Source organism: Peromyscus eremicus, chromosome 22 (assembly GCF_949786415.1).
Source record: "Peromyscus eremicus chromosome 22, PerEre_H2_v1, whole genome shotgun sequence".
NCBI classification, from domain to species: Eukaryota; Metazoa; Chordata; class Mammalia; order Rodentia; family Cricetidae; genus Peromyscus; species Peromyscus eremicus.
Window position 1 is genome coordinate 28,807,347 of NC_081437.1, and position 14,436 is coordinate 28,821,782.

The following is a 14,436-nucleotide window of genomic DNA, read 5'->3' on the forward strand; positions in this document are numbered from 1 at the left end:
TTTGCGCCTGTCTGGCTCTCTTAAGTGTATCGTGCCAACTCCAGCTGGATTATTCCTTCCCCTGGGGCCATGAGGGCTCTGCTGACTCTGAATTTCAGAGTTTGCCGTCTGTTCTGTTTGCTCATTGTGTAATTCTTAAAAAAAACAACTTTCACTAGCAAACAGTCTCCTGTGTGAAAAGACCTGCAAGGATTGTCTGCCCAGTGGGAAAAATGACAGCGGGAGATTGGAAAGTCAAAAAAAGCACAGAACACCAAGAAGCACCCCTAGATTATGGGAGAGCAGCTAGGTGTCTCTCCTCAGCCTCATCTGGTCCTGGGTGCGGGTTAGCCTTGACTAGGCATGTCCTTGGGGGTAGAGAGCAGGAGGAACTGTGCCTATTGATACAGCAGGACCTACAGGTTCCAGTTGCTAAGCACGTGGTACTCTCTTCCCACGCGTTATACTCCCGAAGCGGTACTGATGGCTGGGCCTAGGGACACACATGCTTGTAACACCAGCAACCTACCTGAGTTGCAGAGTGAGTTCAAGGTCAGCCTGGGCAAATTCCAGAGACCCTGTCTCGAAAAGCAAATACAGGGACCAGCAAAGATGGCCCAGTAGGTAAAAAGCTGCTCGTCACCAACTCTCACAACCTGAGTTCCATCCTCAGAACCACCTGAGGAGAGAGAGAAAGAGCAGACTCCTGCAAATTACTTTTTTTTTTTTTTTTTTTTGATTTTGCGAGATGGGGTTTCTGTGTGTAGCTTTGCGCCTTTCCTGGCTTTCGCTCTGTAGACCAGGCTGGCCTCGAACTCACAGAGATCCACCTGGCTCTGCCTCCCGAGTGCTGGGATTAAAGGCGTGTGCCACCACCGCCGGGCTGCAAATTACTTTCTAACCTTTACATGCATACGTACGAGCACTCTCTCCAACTAAAAAGAATTTTGTTTTGCTTACTTTAAAGTTATATAATGTGGTTGGATTATATTCTCCCCAATTCCTATATCCCTCTTCCTCCCCCAACTTCTCTCTCAAAAAACAAAAACCCAAATCAAAATAAAAAATGCCAGCAAGACAAAATAAGTAAATGAAAAGTACACACACACACACACACACACACACACACACACACACACGGACATGGGGCCTGCATTGGTGTGTGTGGTTGAATTACCGGTACAGTGTCACACCATTGGAGAAAATTTATTTTTTTCCAGGAGGTATCAATGACAAATAGCTTCCTGATAGCTTCTTGGTAAGGGGTGGAACTTTGTGTCCACTTCCTTTTCTCCACGAGTGACTTTGTCTGGCTTGCACTTGTGTGTGCTGTCAAAGTCTCTGAGTTCCTATGTGTATCAGCCCTGTTGTGTCTGGAAGAGGCATTTTCCTTGGAGTCATCCACCACCTCTGGCTCTTACGTTCTCTCTGTTTCCTCTTCTGAGTAGATCTCTGAGCCTTGAGGAGAGGGAGGGGTCTAATAAAGTGATCCCATTTAGGGCTGAGTGCTCCAAAGTCTCCCACTCTGCATATTGTCCAGTTGTGGGTCTGTCTTAATTATCATCTACTGCAGGGAGCTGCTTCCTTGATGGCAGCTGGGTGGTGCACTGATCTATGGGATATAGCAATACGTCGTTAGGAGTCATTTCATTGCTAAGTTCTTTAACAGTATAATGACGATAGGTTTGCTCCTAGGACCCACAACCTCTCTAGTCTAGTTTCTTGCCTGCTTTAGCTGTGTCAGATGTGGGTTCTGCCTCATGGAGTGAGGCTTAGATCGGATTAAAAAGTGGTTGGTTACTCCCATAACATTTGTACCACTATTGCATCAATGTGTTGGCAGACAGGTTGCTGTTGTAGGTCACAGGATTTGTAGCTGGGTGATATTGATGATTCCTTTTTTTTTTTCCTCCAGTAGAATGCAGAGTACCTACCATCCAGGACCATGAACACTAGTCATTAGGAGGGAAGCTGCTAATCACAGTTTCTTCAGAAATTTTTTTAAAAAATTATTTTATTATTTATTTACTTATTTTGGTTCTTTTTGAGACAGGTTTTTCTGTGTAGCTTTGCGCCTTTCCTGGAATTCACTCTGTAGCCCAGGCTGGCCTTGAACTCGCAGAGATCTGCCTGCCTCTGCCTCCCAAGTGCTGGGATTAAAGGTGTGCACCACCACCACCACCACCACCACCACCACCACCACCGCCGCCGCCGCCGCCGCCCGGTTTCAGAACTTAAAAATTTTAAGTGTCAAGAGGGCTGGGGATATAGAGCTCAGTGGTAGCATACTTGCTTATCTGGCATAAGCAAGGCCCCTAGCTTTCGTCACCAATACTGACCACAAAAACATCCCCTTAGGTCATTCATTTGTTCCTTAAACACTGAAATAAGAATACTGGCTCTTCTCCAGCCCCTGGGCTGGGTAGTAAAAACGGTGATGGACATGGCTTCCCGGATCTCCGTCAATTTCACTAATTTATAATCTCCCCAAGACCTCCAGAAAGAAGCTAAGATGTGGAGTCCTTTAAATATCACTTTAGGGTCCTCAGGCAGTCTACGATCTGTCTGTCCCCACCTCACTCCAGCTCGCAGTCCTGTGCTCCATTGTCTTCCTCTTCCACTTTTTCCAGATTCTCCTCTTCTCTGCAGGGAACCCCTGGGCACATTGCTGTGACTTTGTCTTCAGCCCCTGCCACCGGTATGAGTGTGCTAGGGTTCTGTGTAGGAAGTAGGAGTTGCGGAATTCCCCTCTGAGGGTTCTTCCGAGTGACGGGCTGAGTGTGGCTCAGTGATGTCGTGTTCTTAATTCACAGCTGGTTTCTGTCTGAATTGCAGTCTGGGTGTTGCTTGCCTCTGGGGTTTGGCTCCGGATGTCACATTCAGAATGAAGATTCCAGACCTCTCTTCTTCTGCTCTCAGGAATGGCAGACAAAGAGAAGGACAGAGTGGTGTCCACGGCGGCAGAGTTCTGTGGAGGCTAGTGGGGATTGGCAGGACAGGGACATTTGTCCAGCTCAGCATCAGGGTCACTGGAGCTCATTGGTCTAGGTGGCCCTTGGGCCAGTTCTGGAGGAGCGAAGTGTAAGTGGCCCCTGACATAGAGAAGAGGCGCTCCAGGCAGAAGGCGCACCTCAGCCAAAGACAGGGTTCCAGAGGCTCCATGTTGGCTGGAGTGATAGCCAGGGAAAGAGAAGACATTGCAGATGGGTAGGGGAGCACGGAGGGAGAGGCAGAGAACTGTTGGGATTTCCGAAGCATGCTCCTGGATGCCCTTGCTCTCCCTTGTGAGCCTGAAGGGAGCCCAGAGGCAAAGGTGTGCTATAAGCCTGCCTTCTGAGCTAATGGTCTTGGTGAGGAGAGAGGACAGCAGCCCTCGAGGTGAGCAATCTTGAGCCCTCTCTTGGGTTAGGCACTGATGGTGGATGGTTCCAGGACAACACCTGGCAGAATTGGAAGCCCATGCAAGCCAGCAAAATGTAAGGGGCCCAGTGTTTGGTTTTGCTCTTTTCTTTTGGCGGGCCTGTCACCCAGCTCCCAAATAAATCACACCTGAAGACTTATTCTTAATTGTAAATGCCCAGCCTTAGCTTAGCTTGTTTCTAGCCAGCTTTTCTTAACTAATTATCCCATCTACCTTTTGCCTCAGGGCTTTTCCCATTCTCTTACTTCTGTAAATCTTACTCTTACTCTGTGGCTAGCTGTGTAGCTAGCTGGGTGGCTGGCCCATGGGTCTGCCTCCTCTCATTCCTTTTTATATTCTCTGCCTGCCAGCCCTGCCTATCCTTTCTCCTGCCTCACTATCGGCCTTTCATTTTTTTTTTTTTATTAGACCATCAGGTGTTTTATGGCAGGCACAGTAACACAGCTTCACAGAGTTAAACAAAAGTAACACACCTTAAACTAATATTCTACAACACTCAGAAATCATGGTCACTTCAGAGGTATCCCAGCGTCCTGTACCTCTCAGACCATCTATGTTCCTTTTGTCCAGCTCGGCTCACAAAGTGTGATGGGCTACCTCCGAGCTGCTCCTGGTCCCTGGAGCTGGGAAGTGGTCCTGAGCCAGGGGCCTAGTGGGATTTAGAAAATGCTTTGGCTTCCCCGACCATAAAGCTGCAGAGTTTCAGGCTCTTGTATCTCCACCTGGGTGTGGCACAGCCTTCTCCTGGCTTTCTCCCTTCCCCCTCCCTTATTACCCAACACCATAGCATCCCCCTCCCTAGGTACCTACCCTCGGCCATGCGTACTCATAGGATGGAATTGCCCCAATCAGGTCCTCAGCTGTTCTATTGAATGATTGCTCAACTTCCAGTTAGGAGAGGCACCTAAATCCTGCCCAATCACTCCCTGGTCACTCTCCCTTTCACACATCTCTTGCTAAGACGTCTGCCGCCCTGGGTGCTCTTTGAAGGCAGATGTCTGTTGTGCAAGAGTTTGAGCCTGTACACTCTCGCAGGCTTTGGAGTGTTCACCATGTCAAGCTAGGCTGCTGTCCTACTCTGAAAGTCCAACAACTCTTAGAAATGAAGGAGTGACACAAGATCGCCGCCTTCACCCATCTAGAAATAGAAGACACAACGGTGTTGGAGGGGAGAGGAAGGGACTGGAGTGCTTCTGGGCTGTTGCAGAGCGTGCAATTCGCATGAGCGTTGGGAGACTTGCATGGTAGTAACTGTTGAAGGCATTCACCTCTCCGAGGCTCCAGGAGAATAAGAGCAGGTGTCTGTCAAAAGAGAGGCGCGAGGATGCCCCTAGCATCTATAGCCACCATGCACCAGACACAGAAGTCAATGTCGATCAACAGGAGCGTAGAGAAGTAACTCGTGGCATATCCTTACAAAGAAATACTATTTGGCAATGACCAAGGAACCAAAGTGCCAAGGCACTCACAACACAGGCAACTTCTTAACTGTTTGGAGCCAGAAGCAAAGGAACCTGGGTTGCACAGTTCCAGGTACAGGAGGCTAGCTGACCACAATAGAAACCAGTGGGGCCCTCCAGCCGAGGGCGTGGTATGGACGAGGCAGGGACACAAAGGAACCTTCTAGGTTGCAAGAAATATTCTCTGGTTTGATGTGTGGGTGGTGATTAGAAGGGCAAAAGTCTATGTAAATAAACCATCAGTCACGCACTTAGGCGAGTGTGTTCTAGGTGTGGATTCTGCCATCGGAAAGTCACATGAAGCAAAGCAGCTTATTATCAAAGGGCTTCTGAGACTCTAACTAGCTTCTTCAAGTTCCACTGTAGCCTTTTCAGTAGAAACAGGGGAGGCCACATGTCGGACGTTTTCTTCAGAATCCCAGAGGATTCTAATTTATGGATGGAGAGGCCCAGGGCAAAGCTAGCCATGGTTGCATGCCAAGCAAGCCAGCTGCTTGTCTGGGTCTGATGGGCTCTGTGGAGCAGAATCCTTTTTCAATTGTGGGATGGTGGGCACTACCCAGAGGGTATGCCCGGTGACCCCTCCTCCCCCAGCAGCGAGCTGGCCCTGCTCTTTCCCTGCTTCCTGGAACCTGCCATCCCCAGACGCTGTTTCCAGCACTTAAAGCTGAGAGCGAAGCCATTCCTCCACTCCAGGAAAATATTTGTTCAGGGACTTGGCACCCGCAGGAGAGGAAATCAAAGCCACTTTGGAGTCCAGCAGGCAGCCTGCTGCGGGCTGCTTTGTCTGCCCTTCCAGACTGCCTCGGCACTGGCTGTGTCTAGGACAGGGAAAACGAATGCCACCTTGCAAAGAGGTTGGTGCTAGGGATGGCCCGGGTGTCAGCTCTCCATTTAGTGTTCAGTCACCAGTCAGCTCCACCAATCCAGATGGACAAAGCCTCTTCCATGCCAGGCTGGGGGCTGGGCCTGACCTGACCCTGTTTTCCAGGCTGGTGTAAGGGAGTGAGAGAGGCCGGTCGGTGGGAAGCCGTGATATCACAGGAAGAGCATGGTGGCAGTGAGAAAGATGTTAGGAACAGGGCAGGGTCATTCTGTCCCCGGGGGCAAGCACGGGATGTACCCCGAGTCAAGCTGTGGAAAGTAAATGGTAGCGTGCAGGGGCTATCGGGGAGGGAGTAGGGAACAGCATATCATGAGCAAAGGCCCCCGAGTCAGCAATAACCAGCTTCTTAGGAAGTTGATGGGATCGGCTAGGTTTGCAACCAGGAGTTTACAGAGGAGAAACAGGAGAAAAGGTAGACAGGGGACCTCCCGTGATACCAGTTTGAGAGCCTTGTGGACTTTCTCTCCAGGGCAGAGAAGGTATGTGATTGCTGCAAAAACACTTAAACACATTGATTTTCGAGTCATTTTTAATATAGAAAAGTATATAGACGATAAAACCAGCCGAACACCGTGTCACAAGCCTGTAATCCCAGTTATTCCAAAAGGTGAGACAAAAAGAACTGGAAATTCGAAGTCAGCCTAGGTAACTTGGTGACGGCCTGTTCAGGAAGGAAGGAAGGAAAGGAGGGAGGGAGGGAGGGAGGGAGGGAGGGAGGGAGGAAGGAAGGAAGGAAAGGAGGGGAAGGAAGGGAAGGAGGGAGACAGGGGGAAGGAAGTTAAGGATGTAGCTCAGTGGTACGGCGCTTGTCTAACATGCAGCACGCCTTAGGTTTGATCTGAAATATGAGAGAGGGGTGGGGGAGGAGAAGAGGAGGAGGAGGGGAGGGAGAAAGGAAGGGGAATGGCTGGAGACAGAACTAACCTTATCTCGGTCCCACCATCTAGACACTTCATGATGACATTTGAAAAGTTAAAAATACTTGTGGGCATGTGACTAGAAATCCAAACAGAGTGAGCAAGTACAAAACGCAAGCGAGCTCTTCCTCCCGACCTGCGGCTCCGGCCAAAGGCAACTTCCTTTAATGGGGTTCCAGGGTACATTTCCAGAATACTTTTTCCACGCATGTGCCTACGAGGGTTAAGTCTGGGCTTTTAAAACTTGCACAAATGGCCGGCTCTCTACATGGGAGATCTGCGTGGTTTCCTTCAGCATGCCAGCACCTGCAGACAGCCCCGCCCTGTTCTCATGATGGCTACGGAGTCCACTCAGTGAGGCAGATAGCCTGAAGCCACCCCAACTCTTTCTCGTGGTGGATGTCTGGTTAGCAGGCAGCTGCTGCTGTCTGTACTGCTGCTGGCTGTACAGCATACAGCCTCCTGAACTGCCATGAACACACATACTTGAGGAACCCTTCCAGCCAGGGGTCCTGGATGGACGGAAGGGGACGTTCTTCACGCTGCTCTCCTAAAAAAGGGATCGGTATCTCACATCCGTCGCTGCACCCAGACGGCAACAAGAGTCTCAGATACATCGCCACACCTTATCAAATGGTCCCCTCTGGGTGGAGAGAGCGTCGAGGTTCTTTTCATTCAAATTAGTTTCGTTGCAAATGAAGTGAGGAATCTCATCACACCTTTCCACTGTGTTTCTCTGTGTGTGTATGTGTGTGTGTTGTGTGTTGTGTGTGGTATAGCATGCACACATTATATATGCATGTTCAAATGTGTGTGGGTCTGGATGTGCGTACAGGTATCTGTGCACATCTGTGTGGAGGACAGAGGTTGACGTGTGTGTGTGTGTGTGTGTGTGTGTGTGTGTGTGTGTGTGTGTGTGTGGTCCAACTTAGATTTTGAGGCAGGGTCTCTCACTTGACTCAAGAACTCACGGATTTGTCTAGTGTAGCTAGCCAGCTTGCTCCAATAATCTCCTGTGTCTGTGTCCTGCCATCTGCGATCATGGATGGCTGTGTCCTGAGGATCCACTCAGACCCTCAGGCTCGAGGACTTTACCCACTGAGCTATCGGGGCAGCCTTTGTGTTTCTTTTTTCTATTCTTTCTCCCCCCTCCCAGGAAATCTAGTTTTTCACGTTAGGACTCACTTTCCACATCAGCCTTTTGCTCTTCCTTATGGATGGGTCCTGGGTTCTCAAACATTTAAGGCACTGGAAAAATTAGCATGTAGAGCCTTGGTCTTCAGGAAGCCCGGCTGCTACAGTGCCTGGGGACTTAGAGGTCCTTGGAGAGCTACGGTGGCCTGGGGCAATCTGTGGCCACAGAGAAGGATCTGGGGATGGCTTTAGGAGCTGTTGATGAAAGCAGTGAGGAAGGACCGGTCAGTGGATTGAGTTGTTTTGGCGTAAGAGTCCAGGGCTCCCTTGGTTCTGTTGCCCACTGCCCTGCCCTAGTAAACCCAGCAAGTGACAAACTGGGACACGTGTCCTGTGTGTAAGCCACCCCGCTAGTTAACCACAGGCCTGGTCATAGGTGCCACTTCTCTCCTTCTCTGACTGTGTGGGGAATGACAGGGGACAGGGGAAGAAGAAAGGGGACAGTTCCCAGGTCCCTCCCTACTTTAAATACTGTGGTTCCCTAAGCCACGTCAACAACCCCAAAATTCCAGTGTTTCAACACAGGGTAATACACTGACCCGCATGTGTCTTCTTGGAGTTGAGCCATTCAATCCCCACGAAGGGAAATAGTGTCCCTCGGAGCTGAGGACACTGAGTTAGGTGGTGAACAGGGTTGGTGAGAGGGATTAGTTGGCTTCTGGGCTTCAGCCCCTTCTCCATGTAAACTCCTGAAGGAAACACTTAAAAAACACTCCACAAAGTGAAATTCTTCTTCTTTTTTTTTTTTTTTAATTTAACTTATTTAAAATTCCCTCTCGTTTTTTGGTTAAACTTCTTTTATAGTTTGTATATATTTGTTAGGACAGATGACGGGGAGAAGCAGGACTTGGCCTGGAACTTAGTGGAAGAACGCTTGCTTCGTATGTATGAGACTCTAAGTTTGATCAACAGCATTGCTAAGAAAAAAAAAAGAGAGAAAAAAGACAAAGGACGTGTCATCCCCCCCTTTTTAAAAAAACATATAAAGTACATTAATGGTGGCTCACATCTTTAGTCCCAGCGTTCAGAGGCAGAGGCAATCAGACCTCAGACCTCTGTGTTTGAGGTCAGCCTGCTCTTTGTACTGAGATCCTGTCTCAAATAAAATAAAATAAAAGTATATAAAGTATATTTTATGGACAGTAAACCTGCCCCTACTCCATAATTCTTTTTCTTTTTCTTTCTTTTTTTTTTTTGGTTCTTTGAGACAGGGTTTCTCTGTCTAACAGAGATTTCACCCATAGGATATCTGGAAACCTATGTCAAAACTTTGGGTACAGAAAGGTCTGAGGGTGGAGACAGGTGACCACTAAGGGCATGGAGAAGTTTGGGGAACAGAGTAGGTCTACATCCAACCATAGTGGTAAAGACACAAACTATGGCCAGGTAGTGGTGGTGGCGCACACCTTTAATCCCAGCACTTGGGAGGCAGAGGCCGGTGGATCTCAGTGAGTTCGAAGCCAGCCTGGTCTACAAAGCGAGTTCCAGGGCAGCCAGGACTGTTAGACAACCATTATAGTCTCTCACGGTCTCAGAGACACTCCAGGGTTGCACAAGAGTGATGGTCTAATTCCCATTCTACAGATGAGGAAAAGGAAGTGTGTGTGGAAAGGGGAAACTTCGCACAAGGCTGCCCACAGTGGGGACAGGGGAGGGAATGCTGGGCAGAGCCCTGCTGCAGCTGTCTTTCTTAGCCTTGCCCTTACAACTCCCATCCTTACCTGTGCCGGATGGCAGCCCCGGGTGTCCAGGTGAGCTCTGCCACACTAGCAGAGGACCTATACAGCAGAGCCTTCTGCCTGCCTCAGCCTCCACTTCCTCTTCGGACACCCAAGGATGTGGGTGCCTTTCCTCAGATTCAGCTGAGACTGTGAAATCGACAGGCAAATGTGCTTTCCTGCTAATTGCTACCCACCAGGATCTAGAACTCTCCAAATGAGAGCTAGCATTACTTCCATGCCTAGAAACCACTGACCCCAGACACACCCACCCTCCTGTGTTAGGGGAGAAGGGTAATACAGAAGCAGGGTTTGGGGCTCAGACCCCATTCCATTGCTGCCTGACTATAAAAAGTCTTCAGAACCTCGATTTTCTTGTCTGGGAAATGGGGCAGACAGCTCTCAGCTCATCATTAGGTCTGTCAGGCATAAATGAAGGTAAGGTTTGTAAACTGCTGAGCAGTTTGCTGTGGGCTCTCTGCCGGCACCCCATAAATGGTGGCAATTACCCACTCGAGTTTCAGAGGCTATCTGGACAGGTGGAGGGGCTGTTCTTCTAGCTTCAACCCCCCCTGCCAAACCTGAGGCTATTCTAAAGCATGGGAAAGGGTGGCCTCGAGAATGGGCCTGTAAGCTGCATTCCATGTCCATGACGGTAACTAGTCCTGCAAGGACCCAAACAGCCAGGAGGAAGATGGCTGCTTATTTCTTTCCCCACCTCGGCATCTCTGTACCCCTACACCAGAGCCTGGGGGCCATGTCCTCCCGGTAGGGGGACTATGGGCAGCACAAGTTCTGAGGATGCCTGGCCAAAATGCTAGCTCAGGGTTCCATAGGGAAACTTAGGAGATGGTCCTGGGTCCAAAGGGAGATTGTCCCCTAGGGCTGTTTCCTGCAGCTCGCTCTTTTGGTACAGTCACTGACCTCTTCTAGGTCAGGGCCCAAGATTCATGGGTGAACAGAAAAGGAGTCCATAGTCCCACGGCAAGGACCCCCATGCACTGCTAACCCACAGAGAGGTCCAAAAGCAGTGTTGTAGGCAGAGCTGATGAGCATGCCTTTCTTTTAGCACGAGCTCAGAGAAGCCTCGCTAGAGGAAGAGGCATCTGAATTCCAAGCTCTTGAAGGAGTTGGCTGGGCAGGGGACAGGGTGGGGGGGGGGTCTAAGCAAATGTTAGTGACACTTAGGAGCCACTCAGTGTACTGAGTTTGTGTCAGGGATGGGGAAGTGGTGGAGGATGGGGCTGGAGGGAACCCAGGGGCCGGTAAAGGAGGTACAGGGAGAGGATGATGCGGAACTCCTGTTGACTTAGGAGAGCTGATTGCATACCCAAGTTCAGAGACTTTCATCGGTGGTTCGAAACTGACCACGGTGGTTAATATTGACAAGAGCTATAAAGCAGAGGCCATATTAAAAAAAAAAATCAAGAGTGGCAGTCTCCAGTGAATTTTAAATGAGGGCCAGGGATAATCAGCTTTGTTTCTTAACGGGATGTCCTGGTCTGGCTGCTGCAGTAGGAAAGACAGGGGAAGGGAAGGGCTTGGATGACCTATCCAGAGGGTGCAAGGCCGGGAAAGGACAGACTTCTGCACGGTAACCAAACTCCTGCTGTGTGGGGGCTCGGCTGGGGGGGTGGGGGTGGAGCACAGGATTAGGCCCTCTCTCAGCCTTCCTTGGCTGGAGCCTGAGAATCTGCAATAAAACTCTTAATGAAAAACACCTGGGCTCTGCCCCCTAGCCAGGCCCTGGGATGTGGATGGGAAGGGGATTAGAGGGCTGAGAAGGAGAGTGGAGAGAGACCACGCGCTCACTTCCCCATCCACAGGCTCGTCCACGCATTAACTCTTGTTTCGCCCAGCTCTTTTTGCTCCCGGGCCTGGGTAAGAAGGGGGAAGAGAGTACTAAGGGCCACAGCATCGAACAGCTCACAGGGGTCATTACGGGGGCGGCTGAGGTCACCTGGGCCACAGCACCCTATGTCTATGCTGCCAGACTGTGAGTTTCTGATCCAGGTCACAGCGTCAGAACCACAACTATGTAACTAGGTAGGTCCTAGGCTTCTTCCGTCTCTCCACAGACTCTCTCTCTCTCTCTCTCTCTCTCTCTCTCTCTCTCTCTCTCTCTCTCTCTCTCCTGTATGTTTTCAGGGTAACTTGTGAGAATGCAGGAGGGGTGATGGCTGACTCTCTTGTCCCTCCTGCCCAGGACATGTAGAACGAACCACTGAGTTTTTAAACTGAGTTTTGACTGGTGGTCATACACTTCCTGAACCTTTCTCCACATTCGAATTCTATCCAGGGACAGGTGACCCCCCAGCAATAGTTACAGGGTCCGTAGAAGCATGTGAGCTCTGTGAACACTGGAAATAGCACCTCTTATGGGCACATGGAGCTTTGCAGGCACGTGATCTTCATTGCGACCGGGAAAAGACACCATTTCTTCAAGCAGCCTGATGCAGCAACCAACCAACCTGACAGACGCTCAGTAGCCCAAGTGTGTCCATCCACCAGGAGCCACCGGAGAGGGCTCCTTTGTAAAGAGCAGTCCCTGCTCACAGGCCTCCATCGCCCTTCCCCCACCCATGGACTACCCTCTTCCCCATCCCCAGTTAATAAACACTCCTTAAAAGGATGTTCAGGACTTTGAGGGCAGGGACGGGTGTGGTGAAAACCGAAATCCACAAGCTTCAAGGGTTCTGAGCAGCATAGTCCCCTGCTGTCAACACCGCCACCGGCAGCTTCTAGCAAGGGCAGCCCTTGGAACCTTCTGGACACCATGTGGGGACGGAGGCCCAGGCATCTGGAGATGAAAGACGCAGGACCAGCTGCAGCCCCAGCCACCACCCAGGAGGCAGCCTCCTCGCTCTTCCCAGGGTTTTCCTCCAGGGCCATGTGGTTCCAGCCCACACCTCCTGCCCCACAACAGACACATGGCTTCCATAGCACCCACAGACCATCCTGACAAGAGGAACTGGCCTTGCTACCTGGGCTGCAAACGGACATGAATATTCATGGACGTGGCCCAGTGGGTCTCTAGAACCCATCCATGTTAGAGCCTTACAGATCTAAAGGCTGTGCTTTGTGTGGCAGGAGCCTTCCGTGAGGCAGCGGAGATACCCTCTTCCATGTTTGTGGTTACTACATGAAGCCACCTTTCCTTCGCACCCAGGACTGACTCGTCAGCCGTTGGCTTCTGAGAGGGCAGCAACAGCAAACTCTGACTGGAAGCTGTTGGGAGCTTCCTTGCTGGGTCACTGGCTAAAACTAGGTCCTAGGCTTACTCGCGATGTTGAATGGCTCCTGTCAAGCTCCCGTAAGCTGTGCCTCAGGCAGGATTGCTGAGGGATCCCACCTGGATTGGCTCCCTGAGTCTGCAGGCTATGAGTTTAAAGCAGGGTTGAGGGGCTTAAGAGGCAAAGCCAAGTCCCTACCACGTATCAACTGGATGTTCAGCTCCAAGATTCCCACCGGGATATTGTCCCTGTCCTTAAAGATGCCATCATCCTTCTAGAAAGACATGGAAGACCTCAGGGCCTGGACACTGTTAGCTGGACTCAGCATTGCCATGGTGGCGGGTGGTGGTGGTGGTGGTGGTGGTGGTGGTGGTGGTGGTGGTGGTAGTGGTCTGAAGAGATGGGCAAGATCCCTCCCACAACCCTCAGAAAAGATTGCAAAGCTGAAGACATCAGATACCAAGTTTGGGCAGAAGGTGAGCTGTTGGGAGAAGCATTCCGGTGGGAGCCTCTCTGGATGGCACTGGCAGTATTGACCCTACAGCAGCCACAGTATGGCTCCGGCAGCCAACCCTGGAACACACACCACACCACGGGCTCTGTGAGTCAGGGTCCATAAGCTCATGCTGACCTCCAGTCCCCAGCTGACTTTCCCACCATCCCCCGCCCCCCTGCTACAGGGTTACTTCCTGTAAGGGTTCCTCACTCTGCTGAGGCCTCCAGATGAGATGCCCAGCTGGTCTGACCCCTCCCACCATTCATCTTCATTTTGGAGAGACAACTAGGTTAATCTTCTGGATGCTTCTTCTGTCCTGTATAGGAGAGGTTCTCCTCTCACCTGATGACATGCCCTACAGCTTCATGTAGGACACGGAGTGCCAGCCCTCTGCTGAGCCCCTAGAGGTGAGTCCTGTGGCTTCTCCCGGCTCTCTTCCTCATCCCTCCAGCAGTGACTGTCCTCTACTTTCCCAGTTCCTTTCTGATCCGCTGCCCTTTCCAAGAGGAGGTAGTTACTGAGCTGGATCCTAGGGTGCTAGGAGGACCTGTCTGAAACTCCAGAAACTTCTAAGGAAAGGAGAACTCAAAGCAGCCTATCCTTCCCCACCCTGGCAGCCCCTCCACTGTGACCTTCATAATCTTCAGATTCTCTTCAGGCCTGTGCTGTTTAACAGTTTCCCCAGAGACTGAAACATCCTTTCCTCTGGGGAAGCTCCTTGAACAGGAAGGTAAACAACTCAAAAGGTCTGCAGGAAGTCCCTGAAACCTACCAGGTTCGCTAGGCCCCGCCCTCCATAGTAAACTTCATTGTTTACCTTATTGTAAATTTTATTGTTACTTTTTTCTAGCCGAGAGTCCCTCTCAGAAGAACAGAGCCAAGCTGCAATGAATACTCTCAGATGACCAGCTGCCTGTAAGAGGTTTAGATCAACTTGAGGCACCTGGAAAGGACACTCTCCAACCTGTTGAGCTGGCTGCAGGCTCTGCAGTGTGCTCCAGGTTCCCAGACTGGTGAGTTGTCACCCATGATGGGATGGGCTTTGGTGATGCAGTTGTCTTTGAGTCATTTCTGCTCCTAATAAATGCTTCGCCCGTATTCCCTTAAGTAACCCCCCCCCCCAAAAAAAACC